Source organism: Lissotriton helveticus, chromosome 4_1 (assembly GCF_964261635.1).
Source record: "Lissotriton helveticus chromosome 4_1, aLisHel1.1, whole genome shotgun sequence".
NCBI lineage: Eukaryota > Metazoa > Chordata > Amphibia > Caudata > Salamandridae > Lissotriton > Lissotriton helveticus.
Genome location: NC_136063.1, coordinates 1351750364 through 1351774434, shown reverse-complemented (window position 1 = coordinate 1351774434; position 24071 = coordinate 1351750364).

The following is a 24071-nucleotide window of genomic DNA, read 5'->3' as shown; positions in this document are numbered from 1 at the left end:
GGCCGGTTCATATTGAGCATGTAGTAGGCTGGGGGTAATGCTGCCAGGATGTCAGGGAGGGAGTCATCTGTCAGCCAGGTTTCGGTGATTAGGAGAATGTCGGGGCTTTCATCGGTGAGTAGGATAAAGAGGTCGGCCTGATGTTTTACGAATGAACGTGTATTTAAGTATGATACACGTATGCACGAGTCATTAATATTCAGACGTGCTGAGGGCTGGCCAGTGAGGTGAGAGAGGGGAACTGTGCGCGCAATGCCCAGTGATGAGATGCGATCTAGGCAGGCAGGGGATAAGGTACATTGTGCGGATTGTAAATTTCTCAGGACAGAGGGAGGATAAGTAAGAGAAGTAACAGCGTCCCTGAGCCCTGGGCCCGTCCGGCCGCGGACGGGCGCAGACGGGCAGGACTCTGGCACGACTCCGGCGCGAACCGGGCGCGTCCGCTGAACGCATGGACGTCCCCTTTTATGCACAACTAGAGCGCAAAGATTCCCAGCCACACTCAATATGGCCGACGCTGTTCTGTGGACCAACTCCACAGCGTCAATACTCGGCTGGGAGTGGCCCAGGGCTGCGGGAGAGAGGGGGAAAGGAGTCAGCAGATAAAGCTTCTTCAGTCAAGCTATTTAGGTACAGTTGCTATTAAGTAATGACATTGCCGATTTTTGCAAGCTTTTAAGTTAAGAACAAGTTAAGAACAAGTAGAGTTAAAATTAAGCATAGGATATTGCCTCTGATCATTAGGTGAAACTTTTAACAGGATCAAATGGTAGGTTGAGCTCCCATCCCACCCTTTGTAATTTTGGTATAGTGCTGGAGCTTGGACTACTGCCCAATACAATGCATAAGCATGTTTTAAGTGAACGGGAACATAGTTGGAAAATGCAGGAAAAATTATACTTTCTCCCTAGGGGCACTCCATAATGAATGCAAGTGGCCAATCTTGTTCTGCTAACAGGATGTCATAACCAGACGATATGTTCTTCCAAAAAAGAGCTTTTACTTTCCTGGGCTTGTCCCCCTCCAGTCGGAGTGTTATTTTATATAACCTATGTGGGATGCTCACCCTGGTGTCTGGTGTTTCCACTGTGATGTAATTATTCAACTCCGCTGTCACTAGAAATTCCTTCAGGTTCAGGCGAGCTATTGTTACTTCTGCCGCGTTGTCTAGCATCGTCAGAGCCCATTCCTTGTTCAGAAGTTGTGCCCTCAGAATTCTGGGCATGTTTGATTTTCAGACCAGCAACTTCCTTTTTCTTAAATTGAGGTTTTGGATTTTGCTTATATTCTTTTTTAGAAGTTAAGTTTTGAGCGCGCTGCTTGTCTCTGGACTGTGCGCGCTCCTCTCAGTGTTCTGATCATTCTTCTCTTTCAGAGCCTTTCTTTGAGCCTTGAAAGGAATGAGAGGAAAGTAAACCAGTATCCTGATACCTGTCAGGTTTTCTAATATTATCCCTACTCCTGAGGTTATACCTCTTTTCAGAGGGATCCTGTTGAGGAGACCTAACTCGTGACTGAGATCTCTTATCTTTAGAGTTTTCTTTTTTATCCCACTTCTTTTTATATAAAGTAGCTGTTTGTTTAACAGTATCCTTCTCAGAACTGCCCTGTGGTTGAGGTTTTAATGCTTTTCCCCGAAACTCTTCCTGCCTAGTTCTGTCGATGCAGTTTCAATTAATGTGGGTAGTTCAGCCTCCTGAATTAACAGGCTGACCTCCCTTAGGCATTAGCAGATTGCCACTGATGCTGCTTCCCCTTTATTATTAGCTAGTATTATGGCTGACACCTGGGCATTTTGTATTTGTCTTAATACATCTGGGATTACTGCTAATGAAGGAATACCATGAGTTATGGCATATATGGCACCAAAGACTGTACCCCAAGAGGTGCAATCCTCTAACTGTGGTATAATCCCCATGGGCAAATAGATTGTTAACATTCTGTGTTTTTCGAATAGTGTTGTATTTGGAAAAAACGTTTCTAACTGGTTTCTTTTTTGGGCTACCCAGAAAGGAATTTGTTCACGTTGTAGGGCACTTTGCCCATTACTGCGTGTAATGTTTGTGGAGTAACTTTAGTACCTGAGCTCTGGGTAGGAGCTGCAGTAGGTGTAATTACTGTAGGTTGGACTGCAAGTGTCCTTAAGACAAAATGTGTCATGTTCCTGTAGAGTTTTATCAACTATTTGTGTTGAACAAGTAGTTCATCCTGTGGCATTGTGTCAATGTCTGGATTTGGTGCATAGGTCGCTAATATCGGCCATGTTGCTCCTGGTATCCCTAAAGGACCAAGCCTGGCTCTTGTTATTATGTGGGGTAGGGCGTCATTAAATCAGAAAATATGTTCCTGGAATGTAAGCAGAATCTCAGTCTCCTCAAAAGGAGTGTAGACCACTGGAATTTCATCATGTATGTAATAATGCTGCTGGGAATATAACCCATGAGTAGAATACCTCTGTTTTAAAATCTGTGTGCGCCTCTATTACGAATATTACTACACCTCCTCTGGGTGGTAAGTGTCTGAGTTTGGTCTGTGAGTGGCTGCATGAGCCTCTCTCCAGGTGAGTGCATGAGTGTGTGTGTGACTCTATGTGAGTCTGTGAGTATATGCATTAGTATGCATGTGAGTGTGTAAATGCATTTTTTTTAATTGGCAAGGTTTATGACTCTGCTGCAATGGGCTGCTGTGTGAGTTGTTGTATGGGGGATGACTGGGGGTCTTAGTGGCTGTATGGGTGACTGGGTGGTTGTGTGAGTGACTGTATGGGTGAGTGACTGGGTGCATAAGTGTCTTTAAATGGGTATTTGGTTAACTGAGCGGGTGTGTAAGGGGCTGTACTGGAGAGTGAGCATCTGTGTGAGTGGCTGTATGGGTAAGTGGTTATCTGAGTGCTTGTATGGATGAGTGAATGGATATGTAGGGAGTTGTGTGGGTGTGTGAGTGAGCATGTTCGTGCTTGGATGGGTCAGTGAGTGGCTGTTTTGAAAAGCTGTATGGATATGTGATTGGCTGTATAGATGAATACTGGTGTATGTGAGTAGCTGTATGGATGAGTGTGTCGCTATGTAAGATACTGCATGGGGGAATGACTGGTTGATATGAGTAGCTGTATGGGTGAGTGAGTGGCTATTTGAGTGCATGTTTGAATGAGTGAGTGGGTGGGTGAGTGGCTCTATGTATGAAAGAGTTGGACTGTGAATGGTTATATGAGTGGTTGTGTGGGTGGGTGTATGAGAGATAGTATAGAGGTGTGGGTGGGTGGGTGGGTGAGTGGTTCTGTGTAGTCAGTTTATGGCACTCAACGTCAGTTGAGGAACACTTCACATGTGCACGTTTACCTGTATAATAGGCTGAAGCTGGCATGCACCCACTTACATATGCACTCAGAAACTCATGCACCTACTCACAGATGGACCTAGAGACTCACACAGCCATCTGCAGACCTGCTCAAAGCTCAAAGCTCCACCCACTCACTCACAAACCCACTCACAGATGTATCCACCCACTCACAGACCCACTCACAGACACTGATGTACCCATTCACAGATCCACTCGGGCAGGCGCCTACTCACAGACCCATTCAGAGTCTCACACACCCACTCACAGATGCACTCGGAGACTACACATCCACTCATAGAGTTACTGAGACTGTTATGCACCTACTCATAGACCCACTCAGACACTCTTGTACCCACCGACAGACCCAGTCAGACACTCATGCAACCATTCACAGAACCACTCAAGGACTCATGTACCCACTGAGAGGCTCATTTAGATACCCATGTGCCCATCCACAGGCCCAATCAGACAGTTATGCAGCCACTCTCATACCCATTGAGAGACTCACAAACCCAGTTCCAGTTAGAGAATTACTCAGGCACTCATACACCTACTCACAAACTCATTCAGGCACTAATGAATCCAGCCACAGACCTATTCAGAGACTCATTCACCCACTCACAGACCCACTCAGAGGCTCATGAACCCACACAGAGATACACAGAGAGGCTCATGCATGCACTCAGAGATCCACTGAGATACCCATGCACCCACTCACAGATATACTCAGAGACTCATGCACTTACAGATGCACTCAGGTACTAATGCTCAACTTACAAACTCAGTGAGATACTTACATATGCTGTCATAGAACCATTGAAACTCTCACATACACTCACAGATCATATTACACACTAATGCACTCACTCTGAGACCCGGTCAAATTTTCATACACTCAGAGATCTACGAAGACACTCATACACTCACTCACAGACCCATTTATATTCCGATGCAGCCACTTACAGACCCACTATGACACTCATACACCCACTGAGAGACCCACTGGGAGACTCATGCATCCAGTAATAGACCCTGCCAAAGACTCAGACATCCAGAGACCCAATCAGATACTGAAGCACCAACTCACAGTCCCACTCAGAGACTCATGCACCCAGTCGCACACACACTCAGAGATGCACTTGCCCACTCACAGACCCACTCAGAGACTCATGCACCCAATCACATACCCTCTCAGAGACTGATACACCCACTCACAGACCCACTCAGATACTCATGCACCTACTCACAGACCCACTTACGCACTCAAGTCAAATTTACTTTTATTGATTAATTAAAAATCATAAAAGGATGGCAAACCATCATAAAACACTATACTTTCAAAGGGCATTTTAAAATAATAAAAGAGACATAAAAAGGACCTTAGAGTCATAACCATATTTAGAAAATTAACAAGTATAACAATGCATTTAAAAAATGTGAGCCAGCAGATTATTTAGTGGCTGCTTGGCTTTAATCGATTTTTTACAGTTCCTTGCTGCTTTTCCAGAATTGTATGGCACTACAGGACAGGGGAATCGAAAACCCTCCAAGACAACTGATGACTGCAGCTCTACATGTTCTCATCTGTTCCTTCTTTAAAATCTCCTGAAGAATGGATTTTCAAATTTTCTGTAGAAAAGGGCAAGTACATTGTAGGTGTAGTAGTGACTCCTCCCCTTGACCGCAGAGGCGGCATTCCTTAGATGGCCATGTGTATTTCAATTTTGGGGTCAGATCCTTTGAGGGGAATGATCCCACTATTAGCAACATCAGGTAGTGCTTTTTATGGTGGGAGAAGTGTTCAAACAGGTACTGTTGCGGCTTCTGCCTCTGGTAGGCCTGTAATGCAGCCCAGGCGTGATGTTTTTTGTGAAGATCATTTTATCTATTAATAAAAAGATCCGCTTGATTACATTATTCACCATGATTTTGAATCCAAAATACGTTGCTGGGGTGAACCAGGCCTCCTCCAGCCGTAATGCCGACAAAGATTCCTTCAGGATTGTTGTAGTTGAATTAGCTAGTCTTGCTTGATTTTCAATCTCAACCCAATAATGGTGGGCTAGGGTATTGTCTTCTGCCTCCCTCATCCTCCAATAATACTTTACTAAGGTTCCTTGTCTGTCCATGATCTGATTTTTTAGTCTGAATTCTATACCAATTTGTTCCTGTGAGGTGTGTAATGGTATTAGGAACAGTCTTTTAAAAATTGTAGATCGTGCTGTGTTTAATATTGGAGCATCTTTAATGTTCAGGATTTTTGAGCCATACGAGATGGAAGGTAGAAATTTGGTGGCGATCACTTTTAGCAGATGTACGGAAGAGCAGCCTATGACCTTTTGTCTCAGAATTTTTAAGGCAAATAACAGTTGTTTGGCTTTTCTGCATCCTTGTTCCACATGTTGCTTAAAGTTGAGCTTGCAGTCTAGCTGGAAGCCTAGATATTTATAGGAAACTACCCGGGCCAGTGGTTGCTGGCCCAATTTCCAGGAGAAACTGTGCCTTTTCAGTATTTTAATATGATTAGAGAAACATATGACTTTTGTCTTTTGATGATAAATCGTGAGTTGGTTCAAGATGTTATAGGCTCCTTGTCCCGTAATCAATTTCTGCACGCCAACTGGAGTTTGTGCAAACAACACAATGTCATCTGCATATTGGAGGCACAGTGTTGGTATTTTGCCCAGTTTTGGGGGGTCAGCTGGAATTAACTGGAGGTACTTATCGAGATCGGAGGTATAATTTAAAGAGACAAGGCGCTAAAACGCAACCTTGTTTTAATCCGTTTAATGTTGGGATCTTACAGGATCATAACTTTTCCTATTGCGACTGTTGAAAGTTCCGTCCCATTATAATTATTCGACTTTGAGTTTCTAAGAAGAAGCATTTCTTCTGAGAATCTTCTCAAATAGAAGGAAGATTACAATAATAAGAGCAATGGAGTCATCTTCCAGCAGTTCTTCAGAGGGAGATTTCATTCCTGAAGAACGTCCAAAGAAAAGGAAAGAAGCTCTAATTTGGAAGTTTTTTACTTTTCCAGAAGGACAAAAAAAGGTTAATGCTCCAAAAGTAACATGTCAAATTTGCCAAACAACTCTTTCAAGGGGTGATCCATGTAAAAAATACTCCTTTGGCACAGCAAATATGGTGCGACACGTGAAGAACTTGCACCCCAAGAACTTTGCTCGAGCTGCAAGACGGAGGTTGCACGAGAACCTACCTGCTGCTACACCAAGCACATCAACTGCGGCAACAGCATTTTCAGCAAGCAGTCCACACCCACATATTGATTCTGACTTTGCTAAAGTAAAAATTCTATGCATTTATTGCGATAAACTTTTGTGTTATGGGGAACAGTGTATAGACCTGATGAAACGCAGGATGCAGGATCATTGCTGTCCTCGACATTAGTTGTTTTTTTTTTCATTCTTTTGTTCCGCTTGGAACTTGTTGAGAAAACACAAAAAAAACTATAAAACTAAAAAAACAAAAAAAAACTGTTCTTTTTAGAACTACCTTCACTGGTCAAAGAAAGAACTATATTTCTATGTTAGTGTGTAAAAGTTTGTCAGAATGAATGTGTACTTCATAAATGAATGAATGAATATCTTACTAGTGTATGGAGAATGTGAAAGTGCAGAACTATAAGGAAGTGCTACAACATAAATCTATAAGGTGTTTATCTATAGTATACTGTAGTATGTCCAAAGCACTTGAATGTAACATATGTACATAAATATGTTACAAGTCTATGTTTGAATTTGCGCTGCTGGTGAAACTGCCTGGGTGAATCTGCATGTGTTAGGGGCAGATTTACAATCCCCTTCTGCCTCTCTTACACAGCCGTAGCGTCACTTTTGTGACACAGCGGTGGTGCAAAAGATGTGCCATGGTGTGTGCTACTAACAATGTGACGCATCTGGAGGGTGTACTACATTGTAAAGCGCTGCGCCAGAAGAGGCTTTCTTGTGCAGAAGGGGGTGCAGCAATGCCTCCTAAAAGTGACGGAGTGAAATGTATAACATTTCATTCAGTCACTTTTAAACTTATGCTGCGTCAAAACCTTGCACGTGCTTGAAGCAGGTGTAAGGATTGATACAGCATTGTGAGCATAGGGCCCCAAGAGCATTGGTGGAGCTGTGTTATACTTGCAACCGACGTCAAGCAATTATTAATCCAAAAAATCCTTTGCAATTTAGTTTGTTATTATTTTACAATAAGAATATGAAATATAATCTAAAAAATAAAATAAATATAAATATTTATATTAAAAATATAAGAAATTAGAATAAAAAGAAAGACATAATAATTAATACATTTATAAATTATCATTTACAATACCTTTGAAATTCACTGAAAAAACCATAGGTTTCACACAAGTTATAATTAGGTATTAGCATTTAAAAAACTTTGCAAATTCATCGAAAAAACCATAGGTTTTGCACATGTTATAGTTAGGAATTAGCATTTAAAAAACCTTGGAAATTCATGGAAAAAACCATAGGTTTCACACGTTATAGTTAGCTGAACATTTCTCTCATACAAAACCTTTGAAATTCCTCCGTTATAGTTAGCTCAGTAACTTGCGCGCCCGCAATGCACTGCTGATGACGTCACATATTATATCACTCATGACATGGTCAGTGACATCACTCATGACATCACTGATGACATCTCAAATGACATCCCTGATGACATCACTGATGACATCATCCTTGTGGCAGACCTCCTCTCACTGTAATATAACCTTTGATACACACGATCAAAAATAGAAACTAAAATTTTCAAAAAAATGGAGATACCAATTCCAGTTAGAATAACATATTCAGTAATTCCAAATCTACATACACATCCACTCATTCACCAACAATTCTATATAGTCACTCATACATGTACTCACTCATCATATATACTCATACACCTATACATACTGTTATACACCGACACTCATCTATAGAGTTACTCACACACATACTCACACATGCAAATAAACTATCAAATATCTATCTACTTGCATATACAGCTATACACCCACCACTACACTTACTTCTACAGATTCGTACACATACTCTCTTAAACAATCACTTATAGAAACTCATACTTATTTATACAGGAAGTCTTAGAATATCTTGCTCTGACATATACTCACTTATATACATCAATACTCACATACACTAGTTTAAAACATATGTAGTTACTCATAAAGATACTATTGAGATAGTCATTCACTCACTAACACACCCATACACACACTCATCCACCCATACAGTCTTGCACACATGCTGTCTTCAAAACACATACAAACAGTGAGTCAGTCATTCATGCATCTATGCACTAAGTAATACTCCCCACGGAACCATACAGACACTCATTTTGGTACTCAAAAAAGCAACTAATAACCCATATACACACTGATGTAGCTACTCACTAACCCATTCAGCCACTTATATACAAAGTGAGACACTGATACAGATATTTAAATATTTAAAGATTACTCGCTAATACACCTATTCACTTAAATATACTTAATAAATCAGTTATACAATCAATTTTACAAAAAAAACATCCTTTTAGACACTTATTTACTCATTTATTCTTCCATCGGCGTTAAGATATACATATATAAAAATATTTATTTTTCAGAAAGACACACATTCACTGGATGATGTCATCAGTGATGTCATCAGGGATGTCACTTGAGATGTCATCAGTGATGTCATGAGTGATGTCACTGACCATGTCATGAGTAATGTAATATGTGACATCATCAGCAGTGCTTTGCGGGCGCGCAAGTTATAGTTAGCTGAGCTAACTATAACGGAGGAATTTCAAAGGTTTTGTATGAGAGAAATGTTCAGCTAACTATAACGTGTGAAACCTATGGTTTTTTCAATGAATTTCTAAGGTTTTTTGAATGCTAATTCCTAACTGTAACATGTGTGAAACCTATCGTTTTTTCAAAGAATATATATATTCACTGAAAAAAACATAGGTTTCACACCAGTTATAGTTAGCTGAACATTTTACTCATACAAAACCATTGAAATTCCCACGTTATAGTTAGTTGGACTCACTATAACTCGCGCACCCGCAATCCACTGCTGATGATGTCACATATTACATCATTCATGACATGGTCAATGACATCACTGATGACATCACTGATGACATCACTGATGACATCACTGATGACATCTCAAATGACATCACTGATGACATCACTGATGACATTACTGACGACATCATCCAGTGTCTGTGTGTTTCTGTAAAGTTTAAATATGTTTTACATATTGAAGAATGAGTGGATGTATAAGTGTCTGGATGAAGGATTTAGTAGGTGCGTGACTGACTGTATGAGTGAGTGATTAAATGTGTCTTACTGAATGCATGGGTTAGTGACTAAACTGTCTGAATGTGTGCATCATTATGTCCGTTGTTGTGTAAGCTGCTGCATGTGTTGATCAGTAGCTATATGAGTTATTGATTGGTTGCCCAAGTATTTGTATGTGATGCTGCGTGTGTGTGTGGATGGCTAGGAGGAGAGTGACTCTGTGCATACATGTGTGAGCAGTTGATTCACTTGGTGTATGGGTTCAAGAGTGCATGTGAAAACAACTGTATGGGCGGTTGACTGTGTTCATGGGTGTGTTGGTGAGTGAATGGATATCTCAGTGCTACATGTCCAAGTAAGTACATATGTAAAATACAGTGCATGTGAGAGTTGGCATATATAAATGACTATACATGAGAGCCTGTGATTGCATAAGTGACTGTATCTATCAATGTGTACTTGTATCAGTGATTGTAAAAGAGAGTAAGTATGTGTTAGTCTATGTTTGAATAAGTAAGGTTTTGTGTGTATAACTGTATAGATGAGGAAATGGGAGTGTGATTGATTCTTTGCATAACTGACTAGGTGTGTGAGTAACTCCATGGATGAGTGGCAGTGTGTGAGTGTCTGTATAGGTGTATGAGTGCATACGATAGTGTTGTATTGATGAGTGTCTGTATGTATGAGTGATTGTATGTGTGAATGAGTGGATGTGTGTGTAGACCTAGGAATCAGTGAGTGCGTATGTAGTTACTGATATTGGTGTGTCAATAATTTCAGGAATGGTAGTTTGTATTTATCACTTGGTGTATCAAAGGTTAGATTAGAGTGTGAGCAGGTGCATCGTATTATCACATGGATGATGTCATCAGTGATGTCATCAGTGATGTCATTTGAGATGTCATCAGTGATGTCATCTGAGATGTCATCAGTGATGTCATCAGTGATGTCACTGACCATGTCATGAAAGATGTAATATTGTAGTGTAGTTCCTATATTCCCAAAAGGCTCTGCGCATTGGAATAATATAAACAGCAGTGTAGGTGTAGGACTGAGGTCGACTAGGTCTCTACTGATTATATTAGACTTAAGGTTTGCCAGCTAGCTCAGAGGTCACTAGAAACTTTCTCGAGTAAACAAGGAGGAGTTTAACTTCCCTGGATAGACAAGAAGGGATTCGCTTCTGACAACCATAAAACATGACAACTTTGCTCCCTCAGAATAAGAGTGTATCTCTAGAGTCGTGTGAAAACAATAGACAATTATTTTACTCAGTCAATCGTGCATACTTCGTTTCACCAGAGTGCAGAGAATAGAGAGACGGGCATTTTCAATAAAAGGTGTTATTTATTGAGCAGTCTTCTTTCTCATGCAAGAGAAATTAATTGCCACAATTGCAATACTTAGAGTAAAGTAAAGTGCGTACAGTAAAAGAAGTATTATAAAATAATACTGTAAAAGCATTGATATGGTTTCTTAGCCATATGATACTTTAAAATAGATAAAATATATACATACAAATATACATTGACTAACGTACTCAACTGGTGCTTCTAAATACGCCTACCTGACCTAAGCCTAATACGTGGGAAGGAGTAAGTAAGTAGCAGTTTAAGTTAAGTTGGTTTTGCCAAGAATCTGAATCAAGAATTCTCTTTCAGGGTTTAGTCAGCTCCGTACCTGGGTAATAGAAAGCAGGAGGTCTGGTATCTCTCTCGCAGGGCTCGATATCCCAGTAACCTGCGAGGGTATCTGGAAACACCGGAGCTGGATTTCTCGGCAGGAGAAAAGACAGCGTCTCTCTCAGTGCGTCAAAGGGGAGGGGCGGCGTCCGTGGGCTCTCGCATCAGCTGGGCTCTCGGGCAAGTAGATAGCCGCTCTGCTCCAAAACCACTGTGTCTTTGCTTAAGGCAACGTTGGTATATTTATACCTGAAAGGTGCCGGGTTTGACGTAAGGTTGGACATAAGACGTCAATAAAGATGTCACTAAGAACTGGCTGTTCTTAGAGTGCTCACAGGAGTTCTAGGACGAAATCAAAACAAAAGCAATGGGGAATTCCCAGGTTGCTGGAGGTTTGGTTTGTTTACAGAACTCGTTGTACTTTCTAGGAGCCTGGGGAAGTAGCCTTGCTTAATTTGGACAGCATGGGCTATGACTAAATATGGATAAGAATCTTATGCCTTTATAAGGATATTATTTATTATAACCACATAAGGGCATAAATCAGGAATATCGAATTAGGGTCCTAGATAGAACTACAACACCCACTCCACGATCTAATGTCCCTCATTACTTAAAACTAAGCAATAGTAAACATATAATGGTGCATATGTTTTTCCAACCCACCCCAAAATACATAAATTTGCATATGAAATGATATATGGTAAATACATGAAAATGAGTATTGGTACTGTACGCTTTTCAAGCAGTGGTATCATTCAGTTAAAAAATGCATATATATATATATATATATCAGCTGAATGAATTGAGAACATTTACACATGAAATGGCTCTTAATACAGAAAAGAAGGTCAAGACCATTTCATCACATAATAATACAAATTCTGTACATATGCTAGAGGCTGAGGTAATATATTGTCTTTAGAGTTCCTAAAATAGAAGCTCTGTTCTCTAAGAATAGTTCTACTTTAAGCAGAGTACATGTGCCAGAGAAAGGAAAATATTTTGTTTTTGAAAAAAAAAAATTTTGCATTCAGGCTAAAAATAGTTCCAAATATTTTCAGTAGCTTTTGTTTATCAAAGCTGAAGGCCGAATTCAGAGTTCAGGGAACGCTGTGTGCTCGTTGCTTAAAAAAGTTATTCTTTCTGTTCAGGGGAGAACATCATTTCAGACAGATTCTCAAAAAATTGGTCTACGGCTTCAGGTGAAAGTTCGACCAAGTTTCAAAATGCCGCAACAGTACAGTCGTGAGAATGATTGCTATCATCGATGTCAGGATCAGCACTGCTCACAGAAGGTTGTACCTGGGTGATGCTGCTCTCACCTCATACTTCACTGCCACCTAATCGTAGTGGTGAAGTCTCAACGAATGCCGTCATCAGAATGGGTAGCCGCTGGGGACAACACGATGCATGAGCCGTTACATGACTTAGCAAAGTATCTGTATCAAATGGTACTGCTGATGGTGGTGTAAGACAGACGTCCAACATGCATTCTTCTCCGCATAGCATACATCGAAGCACAGGTAAGATGCAATTCTGCCAGATGGGTCTGAATGAAAGAAACCAGGTCATATTCAGATCTCTTAGCCGGGCTAATCCAAAGACTTTAGTTATGCAGTCCCGATAGCGTATAGCTAGGATCGTTTCTTCCATCGTTGCTGGAGTTTTGTCTGCGACTTGGCTTGCCATAACGGAGCAGAAGAATCAAAAATAAAATTCCTGCTACGAGTCCCAAAATTAGAGGTAGGCCGCCAAAGACAGAATGGACAAAATTAGGAAAAATGCCCAGAACTGTTTCGAAGGGTGTTAACAGTCCCGAAAAAATTGTCTTAAATACATGTGGGATACCACTGGTATCTGACATATTTAGGATTAGGCTTAGCATTTCTATGAAATGCACGGGGCAATTTGTTGATAAAAGGGTATGTATCTCTGCCGTTGTCCTTGCGACTTGCAGATCATACGTTTCTTTTGATGACGTTAAGGGCACAGTTGTCTGTAAAAGAACAGACTTTATTCTGCATAAAGTATCAATTCAAATAGAAGAGATATTCAAAGAAGGCCAAATTGTTGCCTCCGTATCAGGAGTGCTGTTTGGATACAATACTTGCATACAGCAAGTGACCATGGAACTCACGCTGACGAGATAGGCTTTTCCTGGCACCATGCCACAACAGCTGTGGTCCGTTATTAGAATATAACTCCCGTTAGAAAGTTGTCTAAAGAATGGCTCTATCTGTGTTGTAGGAGTGCCGTGCAGGTGACATGAAAGGTTATTTGAATACCCATCGCAGGCCCCGTGTAAGTTAATGCCTTCACAAAGAAGTGTACCGCTCAGTGATCTTTTACATTTGTTACCACTAAGAAATACATTCTTTTTCTTTTCACTGTAGCATGTGTGTGTGTGTAAGGTAATTTCCATGTTGACTTGATGTACCCTTTACCCAACCTTTCATACTGGCCCGCTGGTATATACTTTTGGCAGTATTTAAATTGGAAAGTTGTTATCGGAATTGTAATTATTCCGTGTATTATCCATTCAATGACAGGTCTTTCTGACATTGTCAATGGTAATCTCTCAAGGTTTTCAATGCTCAGAATCGTATAGTCTGCTCCTTTTTGTGCCAAACTGATTTGTTTATCAGTAAGGTTAAAGATAGAGAATAAAGACGTTGTGTTGATTAAACGCCATGGTACGTAGCCTGAACGCAGATTTTGCAACGTCCAGCCAAGCTGTACAATAGAACGCAATTGGGACTGACCGTGTTGTAACATTAGTAAGTCCTGCTCTATTATATCAATAGCAGATGATACAATACTGTCCAGTGAATATATCCTGGAGGACAGAGTCATTAACCTATTGTCCACAACAGAAAGTGATTTTTCCAAATTAATACGATCAATTTCTCGTATTTGTTCTGCTGTTTCAATTTGCATTACTTTCCAAGCTTCGTTGTACGCAGCGTATATACCGGCCGCTATGAAACATTTTTGACGCTGTTTGCGTGGTCCCATTATGAAATCACGCAAGTCAGCACCATCTTTAAGTAAAGTCAAGTGTTGCTTAATTTCAGCCAGTGTGGATTTCTGTAGCCATTCGAGGCAGAGTTTCCCTACACTGTATGTCGTAACTATCCCTGGATGTTGTCTCTGGGAGTATCTCTGGGAGTATCTTGGGTCTGGCCTGTTCATTTTTAACCCCTGTATTTTGTTCAGGAATCTATCTTGACAGGTATTTGTGTCTGTGGGCCAGATCAACCATTTTTTCCAATCAGGATGTGTTCTGTTCTGGTTTAAAATATGGGATACGTCTATCTCCATATCAGTAGTGCTATTACTATCAGGTATGGGCTTTGGAATAGACGGTTTGTTTAAGTCTTTAATTTTGGCTAGGCCAAGACAGGTTGTCTGTTGAATGGTGTCATTCAAGAATATTATTTGTTCTGGGATCATGCAGGCTCGAAATTTTGCTTCTAAACCTTGTACCTGCCAATCTTTTGTACCCCAGATGGTTTTTGTTTCAATGTTGTTCTTCCAGAAATCAAAACCGAATGTATTCATTTTGTCATAAAATGTTTCAGAATAAATCAATTTAGTATTTCTCAACATTGTTTTCATTCCTGTCTTATTTAACAGTTTAAAATAAAATGTTTCTGCATCACTTGTGTTAAACCCTGAGAGTATGGGAATTTCTCATAAAATGTTTTCGAACTGCTTTTAGGTGAGTTGCACAATGTTCCCATTGATTATAATTAAAAACATTTCTAGGTTGAGCAGATTTATGCAAATAGTGATGTGCAAAGTGATTATAACAATACATTTCTTCATAATTTGATGAACCCTGTAAGTAATCATGTTCTGTAAATTTTGCTGACATTACTAAATCTGACATCATATCATTAAGACTTTCAACCGGGCCATAGATTTCATAATCCGTTTTGTCCCATGCTACCCCACCGGGTATTGGATTGGCTGTGACATTTACTGATGATAGTTCTCTTTTCTCGATGTGAGATGACTTGTGTGGCTTTAGGACCAAGTTGATGTTCTGACTTGCTGTGTCCATTGTACTGTATTTTCCTTCAATGATTTTTCCTAAACAAAGAATCATGATGAGCCAAAGCAGGAGGAAAAGTACACCTAACACAATCCAAAATTCAATCCATGGAGAAATCAGGTAGGTTTCTTTGAGTTGATGAAGGAGTTCATTTACTTTGTCTTTAAAAGTTTTTATTGCTGGCGTTTCTTCCGGTTCGCTTGGATCTTCAGAAAAGTTATCGAAATTGATGAAGTAGCCAGATGCAGTTCTGTACATTTTTGGAATTGCTTCCAAATTCTCATTTGCTTTTGGATTTTTCTTCGTATCATTAGCATAGTCTGAGGCTACATTGTTGTAGACTGGTGTTTCTTGACGAACTGTTGCAATTTGGGTTTCAAGAGGCACAAGTACCATGGCATTGTTGCATAGTCCTTTTTTGTTCACTGCAGGTTTATCGAATGTGATTAGTCTCTCAGTTTGAACCTCTTGTATTGTAGCAAATGTTGGTACTCTGCTATTTCTTGGGAGTCCACTGGGCCTACTACTTATTATTGGCCACATGATTGTGGTTTTACCAGGTCGATGGATACAACTCGGTTCTCCTTTTTACCAGCAAGGGGCGGTAGTACAACTGATCTTGTTCCGCTGACAGCTAAGACAGGTACTGCTTTTCTATAGGAATGCCCAAATTCCTTCTTCACTGCGATCTTCTCTCTGACCAGATCCCCAATCTTTGGAAACCAGACAGGCCTTGCTGGGACAGGTGGTTTATCTTCAGTGGCTGTTGGCTGCTGTTTTAACTTTACGTTGCTCAGGCCTTTTCTTGTTTCATTTAAGTCCTGTAAAATAGCCAAACGATCTTTGACATCAAAGCTTTTTTCTTCTACCACTAAAGTCTGACTATCAAGGTCCTGAATATGCATTCTAGTCCCGAACAATAGTTCGTATGGACGGAAACCTTTTAGAGAATTTCTTGGCAGATTATTAAGACTACGTTGGACACTTGTTAAATGTTGGACCAACCCAACACCCGAACTTAATACCCTCGCCGTTATAGATTGCTTTATGTCCCGTTTTTTTCTTTCCACTACCGCATTTCCCTCAGGATGGAAGGGACAAGAGTACTGCAATGCAATGCCCATGCTGGTCATGGCCTCCTTATAAGCTGGAGAGCTAAAAGCAGGACCCTGGTCAGAATGTAGCATGCCAATTGCGTATGTGCCGATAAAGACTCGCAAATCTTTTATAACAATTCTGGCGTCAGCCGTGCGCTGGTGTCTACATTTTAAGTGAATCTAGTCTTAAATATTATTGGGACGCATTTCTCCTACTGGATTTTTGCGTATAGATAGCCTTATGCTTTCTAAAAGAAGGGTCCTGGCATTACTCCGGTCGGTTCGCGACTGCGATCTCTGTTGCAGTTTGGACAGCCCATTGCAAATTTGTAGTTTTGCAGGCTCATCCCCGGCCACCAGTATTCTGATTGTAATTCTTTCAGAGATGTCAAGATCTCCTGGTGCCTTAGACCTAATCCCATATGTGCTTCTTGAATCAAGAAGATTCTCCTGTTCGTGTTTGGAATGACTCTATCCCCCACTCCAAGGATTCGAGCAAAAGGAACGGAGTTTGCATCAATTATGTATGTATAATTGAGTGGATAGTTCACGGGTAGTGCTGCACAGTCGCCTTTTGAAGACGTTTTTCCGCCAGCATGGTTTCCCCGTCTATGTATTTTTCTGAATGCTTTTTTGTGGCTACGGAAGCCAGTTGAGCTGCTTCCGCTGTGGCTGTGACAGCCAATGAATTCCCTGCAACGTGAACGCCATCACGTTGATGACTCAGTGTATGGATCACTTGAGTCTTTTGTAGTTATTTCTGCAAATGAACTACCTGTCCCCAAAGCTTCTTATGCTTTATTGTGGCACCTGTGTCATCTTTGTAATCGTTTTGAACCCAGTTCTGCAAGTCATTGTTGTAAGATTTGACGCAGTAATGCAAATCTCACACTATTAGTGTGGGGAATTCGCGATCGGCATTTTCAAGCGCCATCTTTAAAGATGTTATTTCAGCTCGCTGAGTTGAACAGTTTCTGAGTGATTCAGTTTTGGTAATTAACGGTCTGAATTTACCCAAGAGCCAGCGACCTTTAACAATCACGCACGCTGCGTTGTAGGATTTTTTCTCTACATCGTAGTGTTGTGCAAATCTGTCTATGTAGATTACACATGTGTATTGCTCGAGAGGCAGAATTTCGATTGGCAGAGGATATTCTTTTTCATATGTTAGATCTTTCAGTTTTTTAATTTTCGGGTCAAAATAGTATTTCACGTCTTCTGCAGCAAGATAATTTTCCCATTGTATCCATTTTGGATCTAATGCCACCTTAGTCAAATTGCGTGGGCTTGTTAATGCCTCAAAGGCTGATTCTGCTGTTAAAACAGTTATCCTTTTGCCTTGTGCTTGGGCTCTTTCTTTTGCTACAGCAGTTTGAACCGCATTTACAATATTTTCCGTAAGACTGAATGTCTTTTCGGCTTGTGTGTACAAGTGTGATTTGTAAGCTATTGGTACCGTTACTCCCTCATTAGAGGTCAGGTACGTGAATCCGCATCTTCCTGGGATGACTCGGATTACAAGGTTGCGTATGTTTTCGCGAGTTTGCAATTTTGTTTTAGGTAACATATCTGTTTGCAATGATCTTAAGATTTCTGTATGTTTTTGAGTCCAATTGATTGGTTTGAAATCAGGTTTTATTAATTCATAGAGAGATTTAACCCTCTGCGCATAATTTAGTATGTATGTTCTTCCGAAATTCAGGAAACCTAGTATTGATGGTAAGTTCTTCAGTGTTTTTGGTGCTTGGAGTACAGCGCACTTCTCTAAGATGTTGTCTGCTAGGCTTTTGCCTTTACTTGATAATTCATATCCTAAAAACAGGACAGTTAGATGGGCAATTCGTGACTTTTTAAAGTTGAATTTGTAACCTTCAGCTGCGAACCCAAGTATTAAGGTGTTCACTCTTTTCAAGTGAGTATCCAGGTCATCACCTGTTAGGTAGATGTCATCGACATAAAATAATGCCTCATCATCATATATTTGTAGTAACTCTGTTACCCCTGCTGAGAATAATCCTGGGCTATTCTCGAATCCCTGTGGGAGTCGACAGAAGTGTTTTTGCGACCCGATTATTGAGAACGAGGTCAAATACCTGCTCTCAGGTGCAATGTTTTTACAAAAGAATCCATTAGAGATGTCTAATGTTGTTTTGTATTTTTTGCACACGATGTTATTCATTAGTGCTGCACTGTGTGAGTTTTGTACGGCAAATGTTTTGCAACATGAGTTAAGGTGTCTGTAGTCCAAAACTAGACGATATGAATCATCTGACTTAGAGACAGGAAACAAAGGATTGTTCATTTGTGAGGTGCATGTTTCAATCATCCCCTGGTATTCAAGTTGATCTAAGATCTCCCTGACTTGCTTTTTAGCTTCTTGCTTAATTGGGTACTGCCTTTGTGCAGTGGGTTGACATTTTAACTGGATTTTGTGAGGAGGAGAGTCCTCATCCCATCCTACATGATTTTTATATAATGCAGGGGCTTGGGCTACTGCCCATTTTCTTGCATATGTATATTTTCTATGAATTGGAATATGATTTGAGAAGGCAGGCATAATCATTCTTCGCCTGACAAACTCTGGTGGCCAGTCTTTCTCAGCTAAAAGGATGTCATAGCCTTTTGAAAGATTATCCCAAAAGAGACCTCTTACTTTCCTGGTCTTATCTCCCTCTATACGTAAAGTTATCTCGTATATTTTATGAGGTTCGCTAACCCTGGTATCTGCAGTTTCCACTTGAATGTATTCATTCGTGTCCACTGGCTCCAGAAGATTCATCAAGATCTTGCGAGCTATTGTCACTTCTGCTGCGCTGTCTAGCATTGTCTGGGCCCACTCTCCGTTTTCCAGTTGTGTCCTCCGTATCCTCGGCATGTTTAATTATTTTAATACTGGCTACCTTCTTTATTGGAAATTGTAATTTTTTACTTTGATGAGCAGGTTCCTTGTCTTTGGACTTGACGTGCTCTTCCCTGTGTTCTGACCGTCCTCTTTTTTCCGATTTCTGCAAGGAAGTCTGAAAATATCAGCAGGGACGTGTATCAATATCTTCATATCTATCAGAATTTTTAAAATTATCCCTATTTCTAAGGTTGTATCTTTTCTCAGAGGGTTCCCTCTGGGGAGACTTGTTTCCTCGGTCAGGAGATCTTTCTCTTCGTGGAGGAGACCTTCCTCTGGACTGGAATCTTTTTTCTTTGGGAGTGGATTGTTTATTTCCATCCCAACTCTTTTTTATAGTATTTAGTTTATTTTTAATAAAGATTTTTTCAGGATTTTCAGTTAGTTGGGGTTTTACTCGTTTCCCACCCAAACTATCTTTACCTAGTTCTTCATAGGATTTTTCTATGATTCTGGCAAGTTCAAATGGCTGTTCTGCTATATCTGTTTCTTTCAATTTCTGGCGGATCGCCACAGATGCTGCTGCTCCTTTTATGTTGGCTAATAATATAGCCGAGACCTGCTTGAAGTCTTTCAGTAATTTCATACCCAGAGTTAAAGAAGGTTCTGGACCGTATTCATTTTGAATCTGTCTTAGCACATCTGGTATTACCGCCATGGACGGAACACCATGTGGTTTTGTTTAAATGGAAGCAAAGACTGTGCCCTAAGTGTCACAGTCCTCCACATGTGGTGCGATCCCCAATGGAAGACAGATAGTCAGAATTCTGTGTTTCTCAGTAGGTGTAGTATCAGGAAATACTGCCTCTATTTGAGTGATTTTTTGTGCTAACCAGAATGGAATTTGTGGGTGTTTTACCAAGACAGGATTGTATGTTCTGTGGTGTTATTTTGTTTGTGTTCCCCTGATGAGGGGTCAGCTGTGGAATGTTAATTGCTGGTTGGACTGTTGACGTCCACATTACATATTGAACTAATTGTCTATGTATTTTAATTAGCTGTTTTAGCTGAGCTAAAAGTTCCCGGTCTGTCATTGTATCAATGTCGGGATGTGGTGTGTAGCTGGCTACAACCAGCCACGTTGCTCCTGGTCTACCTAGTGGACCGAGCCTGGTGATGTGAGTTTTATGTTTTAGGGCGCCTTTAAACCAGAGCAGGTGCTCTTGGTAATTGAGTGGGATTTCAATCGCCTCGAACGGAGTGTATTCATCCGGAGGTTCCTCTATTTTGTAATAGTGGAATTCGTGTGTTACAAAGTTTGCTGCTGGAAAGTTTATCCATGAATAGAATACCTCTGTCTGCCGATATTCATGGGTCTCTACCACGAATATGACTATACCACCTCTTGATGTCAGTCAATTTTCTATATGTTTAATAGTTATAGTTTTCCTTACATTTACCAGAATGATTATAACATTCGGGTCGTTTTCTTGGAGACTTGTGTCATCCGCTAGGAGTTGAGCTGCTATTCTAGCTGTCTCCCTTTCGTCTTCACTTTCCGTCATTTTTACTAACAGAAAGGTTTTTGTTGCAGAGCAAGTTTCAAGGTAACAAAGATTAGGTGCACAATATTTTGGCAAACTGTATCCTTCAACGTTGACTAAACCAAAAACTATACACAGGAATCTCTTCCTACTAAGTTCCGGTGGATTTTTAACCTTTTACCCACTCCAGACATCTTTTGGAGTGTTTACGGGAAAAAAGGGTTCTGTGTGAAAAAGCACGACTGAGTTACTCTACTGTCTTGCGTTAGATTATCGCCTTACCAAACGTTGGGCGCCATGTAGTGTAGTTCCTATATTCCCAATAGGCTCTGCGCATTGGAATAATAAAAACAGCAGTGTAGGCGTAGGACTGAGGTCGACTAGGTCTCTACTGATTATATTAGACTTAAGGTTTGCCAGCTAGCTCAGAGGTCACTAGAAACTTTCTCGAGTAAACAAGGAGGAGTTTAACTTCCCTGGATAGACAAGAAGGGATTCGCTTCTGACAACCATAAAACATGACAACTTTGCTCCCTCAGAATAAGAGTGTATCTCTAGAGTCGTGTGAAAACAATAGACAATTATTTTACTCAGTCAATCGTGCATACTTAGTTTCACCAGAGTGCAGAGAATAGAGAGACGGGCATTTTCAATAAAAGGTGTTATTTATTGAGCAGTCTTCTTTCTCATGCAAGAGAAATTAATTGCCACAATTGCAATACTTAGAGTAAAGTAAAGTGCGTACAGTAAAAGAAGTATTATAAAATAATACTGTAAAAGCATTCATATGGTTTCTTAGCCATATGATACTTTAAAATAGATAAAATATATACATACAAATATACATTGACTAACGTACTCAACTGGTGCTTCTAAATACGCCTACCCCGGTGTACCTGACCTAAGCCTAATATGTGGGAAGGAGTAAGTAAGTAGCAATTTAAGTTAGGTTGGTTTTGCCAAGAATCTGAATTAAGAATTCTCTTTAAGGGTTTAATCAGCTCCGTACCTGGGTAATAGAAAGCAGGAGGTCTTGTATCTCTCTCTCAGGACTCGATATCCCAGTAACCCGCGAGGGTATCTGGAAACACTGGAGATGGATTTCTCGGCAGGAGAAAAGACAGCGTCTCTCTCAGTGCGTCAAAGGGGAGGGGCGGCATCCGTGGGCTCTCGCATCAGCTGGGCTCTCAGGCAAGTAGATAGCCGCTCTGCTCCAAAACCACAGTGTCTTTGCTTAAGGCAACGTTGATATATTTATACCTGAAAGGTGCCGGGTTTGACGTAAGGTTGGACATAAGATGTCAATAAAGATGTCACTAAGAACTGGACGTTCTTAGAGTGCTCACAGGAGTTCTAGGACGAAATCAAAACAAAAGCAATGGGGAATTCCCAGGTTGCTGGAGGTTTGGTTTGTTTACAGAACTCGTTGTACTTTCTAGGAGCCTGGGGAAGTAGCCTTGCTTAATTTGGACAGCATGGGCTATGACTGAAATGGATATGAATCTTATGCCTTTATAAGGATATTATTTATTGTAACCACATAAGGGCATAAATCAGGAATAATTAGGGTCCTAGATAGAACTACAACAATATGTGACATCATCAGCAGTGGATTGCGGGCGAGCGAGTTATAGTGAGTCCAACTAACTATAACGTGGGAATTTCAATGGTTTTGTATGAGTAAAATGTTCAGCTAACTATAACTGGTGTGAAACCTATGGTTTTTTCAGTGAATTTCAAAGGTTTTTTCAATGCTAATTCCTAACTATAACGAGTGTGAAACCTATGTTTTTTTCAGTGAATTTCAAAGGTTTTTTAAAAGCTAATTCCTTGCCATATCGAGTTTGTAACCTACGATTTTTAAAGTGAATTATTAAGTTTTTTTAGTAGCTGTTTTTATAAGTATTAATTATTATATTTTTTATATATATATTTTTTTTTTTCTAAAATACATTTTCAATGTATTTTTCCTGTGTTTTTTTTAAATCATTTTACCTCGGAGCGCTCAGGGTGCGCGCACCCGTAAACGTAGCGAGAGCGCTATTCCCGCGTGCAGAAAAAAATATAAGTATGTATTTAAAGTAAACAATCATGCAAGACATTCAGTGGCATACTTATAAAAGTAGTATTTTTTATTTTAAATAACCGTATTTTAACTTTAAACGCATTTCCTAAAATCTAACAAAACGTCATTAAGGCGCGCCGCGTAAGCGCTCCCAGAAGCGCTCCGGTGCGCGTAGCGTAAGTGTGTCAAGTCATGTGACCTTAATATAACACTTTTCATTGGTTGTTAACAGTGTTTTTTTACAACTAATGAAAACCCCACCCATTTCCTTCACTACCTCTTTCCCTTTGGAGAGACCAAGACCTATTCCCTTTTTCTCTTCTTCAATTATTTTGAAAGAATGGCTGCAAGAGCACCAAGCAGCAGTGACTCTGATGAGTTTCTCCATGAGGACCCTCCTCAGCCAAAAGTGAATGAGCACTTCATTTGCCCTAGTTTTTCCCCTTTTTTTTGCTCCTGTTGAGCAGTTTGGCAGTCCCTATTTTTGTTTTTGTTCTGAAAAAAATACCCAAAAAAAGTAAAAACGTTCGGAAAAAGTAAAAAAAAATAATAATCTAAAAAAGAAGAAAAAAAACAGTTCTTTTTAGAACTACCTCCAATTCTCCAAAAAAGAGCTCTATCCTTTATATATTCTAAGGAGTGAGTGAAGTGGAGTACAGTGAGAGAGGAAAGGAAAATGAGTGAGGGAGCAAAGGAAGGGACGAGAGGGGAAGGGAAGTGAAGTAGGGGGACTGAAAGAAGGTGAGTGTAGGAGGTGAGTGAGGGGAAGGGGAGTGAACATGGGGAATGAGGATAAGTGATTAAAGCAGAGTAAGGGAACGGGGCTGAGGAAGGATAAGAGAAGAGCAGTGAGGTTGAGGAAAGAGTGGTGCTAGAGGGTGTATAAAGGCAAGTGAGCGTGAGACACGGGGAGTGAGGGAGTGAGGAGAAGGAGGGAGTGAAGGAAAGAGTGAGAGAAGAGGACTGAGTGAGGGAGCATAGAAAGATAAGTGAGGGAGTGTAGGTGAGGTATAGGGAGTAAGCATGACGGAAGAGGAGTGAGAGATTGAGGGGATGGAGGTAGTGAAGCTAAGAGAGAGGGAGTGAGGGAAGGAGAATGAGGATGTGACAG